The sequence below is a fragment of the Rhipicephalus sanguineus genome, chromosome 4 (assembly GCF_013339695.2).
Source record: "Rhipicephalus sanguineus isolate Rsan-2018 chromosome 4, BIME_Rsan_1.4, whole genome shotgun sequence".
Classification (NCBI taxonomy): domain Eukaryota; kingdom Metazoa; phylum Arthropoda; class Arachnida; order Ixodida; family Ixodidae; genus Rhipicephalus; species Rhipicephalus sanguineus.
This window is the reverse complement of record NC_051179.1, coordinates 73,791,493-73,794,271: the sequence shown is the minus strand read 5'-3', so window position 1 is coordinate 73,794,271 and position 2,779 is coordinate 73,791,493.

Below are 2,779 nucleotides of genomic sequence, written 5' to 3'. Positions count from 1 at the left end.
GTAAAGGTACAGCTTTTCTTTAACTTCAGCTCCATTCCCCATCGTGCATACCTGTTAAAAAAATTGCCTCCCACGGTGTATACGGCAGCAAATTTTCTTGCAAATGTTCACCGGCGTTTTTTAATTAACGTAAATATAATCGAGCAATCACATTTATACTTCATTATGAATGGCTTACAACAAATAGTAGACAATAATAAGGATAGATAATCTGGGATTATTTATTTACTTTGCATTTCAAAGCCCAGCATAATAAATATTTACGGCACGTCAGAAGTAGCCCGTAGCATTTCAGAAAGCTCTTGCTCTACAGCACCTCTTGAGACGACAAGCAGCTTTGACTTCTGTACTTGGTTTCTGCTCATTAGAAGGGCTTCAGATTTCAGGGTCTGTTTTAAGGATAGCTGCGCTATCCTTAACTGTCAAAAATGCAAATGTGACGTTTGAAAGATAAATCTCAAGGGGGTACACTTGTAAGGGGTGTCTCCCCCGGCCTGAACACAAGAGGGGTTAGGACCCCCCGAGCCCCCCCCCCTCCCCCCCATGATCTACGCCACTGAGCTGCTGTTGAGATCGAATTGGCATGGCACGTTAGTCTGACCATTCTTTGCCAGAAAGAAATAAAAGGCACCTATTTTACGTATGTTGTGTTAATTTATGACCCTCCTCCCCCCCCCCCCCCCGCCACCTTTTCCCTCACTGTAAGGGGTCTTTATCACTTCCACCGGTCCACAAGGGGTCCCCGAAATATTCGTGGCTGAGAACCACTGGTTTATACGATCGAGAAGTACTCGTGTGCAACCCTGAGCGGGCAAAATAAAGGTCGTGTTGCATGCGGCATTTAGCCGCATGCAACAAAGGAAAATCGGAGAATACCATTCTCTAGGCAAGATATAGCAACAGGAACACGTCTGTCAAACGTTAACACCATCTTGAAAAGTTCAGCGCTCAATAGGCGGCAATACATGGTTCCGGAATGCTGCTTGCCCAAGAGGTAGTTCCTAGTGCCGCTTATATCAACGCAGTCAACGGTTTGGCAACAGGAACCTTATTTTACGTCCTTGTACCGCGGACATTATGCTCGTGATAAAGGTTATAAGCTATGGTTCACCCGTGCTCGGCTGATCAGGAACGCTGTGCTATAAGCTAGCTTCGATCGCATATACGTTTCGCGTGCCTGTTACGCGGAATATGTCAATAAAGAAAGCCAGAGTGAAGCGCACGTACCTGTGGTAGAACTCACAGCGTTGTAGAAACGTTACTGCCAATGTCGTCCAGAATCGAGAGCTTGTGACGCTTGCAACAACCGAGGACACCAGCACTGCCAGCACAAAGCGACCCGGACGAAAGGCGGGAACACTGACACGTGACGTGAAGTCCGCGCGCGACGCCAGCGCCAGATGCTCCCCTGGGGGCCCACTTAAACGACTGAGCAAGGTCGTCGGCGCTCGGTCGTTGAAGCGTCTGCTGTGCACCTCCGCGCGCGCGTTTGCGGCAGAGCTAGTGCGGCCCTGGTGACAGCGTTTCCAGTGCGACAAGCTTTGTACCTTGAAATCACCATGCGGCAAGCTTGGTGGACGTCATTATTATGTCGCACGTGCCACAGCAGCTTTCGTCGTCGTCTCGTAATCGCTCGCTCTTATTCAACACTTTCAGGAACAAACGTGATGGAGAACGAGTGCACATCGCAGAATTTTCGAAACAGTGATTGAAATTACTTGTTTTGAAATAGTGAAGCGGGGCAAATATCAATGTGGTGCTTCACGATTTTGCTCCCTGTGGTGTATGCGAGGCCGTGAGGCGAACGCTCGCGACATAACTGCAGTTTATTAATAACACGCATGGCAATTCCTTTGTTTACCATTATGAACTCAGTTTATTGTCACGGGTCTTTTAAAATATTTTCACTTAGAATTGTACGCAGGTCACCTACACCGATCATTTCTCATCCTTTGATATATCTTTAATTTCCATCTGGTTAAAAATTGTTGCTTTTCTTTTATCTGTGCAAGACCGGTATGTCGAACTGCCTAATGTTTTCTTTTTTCCTTCAAACGCGTAGCGACGCTACATTCGCACAACTTCGAACCTGGCCGCGGCGGCCACATTGTATTTCGCCTCGATGGAGCCGAAATGCTAGATGCTTGTGTACCGTGCAATGTCAGTGCACGTTATAGAACACCAGACGGTCTAAATTTCCGAAGCCCTTCACTACGGCGTCCCTCATAATCATATCGCGGTACGGGTTACTCTTCCCGATTTTGATGAAATTTACTGTAGGCGCAGGTTTTCGGCTCGGAGCAATGATTTCGTAGTTTTAGGAAATAAAAATGTTGACCTAAAAATATACAAATCATGGCTAAAAAAATGAAAACAGAAACCACTGCTCCGCCAATTTCGCAATTCCTGAACAGTGCACCTGGCGAAAAAAACGGTGCACTCCTAGGTCACGATAATCATTCCCGCCATAGAAAACGTGAAATTCAGTCTTACGAGTATTTTATTTCCCTTTGCACGCACATTACTTTTGAGGAAAAATGTCACAAACATGTAAAGCTGCACAAAATGCCTGTATATCAGGAATTTATTGGTACAGACAAGTTAAGTTGATGAGAATAAGACTCGGTACATATTGACTCTGATATATTTGAGCTGTCTTTTTTTAAAAATCATGTTTTTCACGCTCACTTCAAAGTAGCGTTGAAACGCATGTGGTTTACCAAAAATGCCGATGTTTGAAAACAGTTTCCTGAAACGCACGTGGTTTACCAAAAATGCC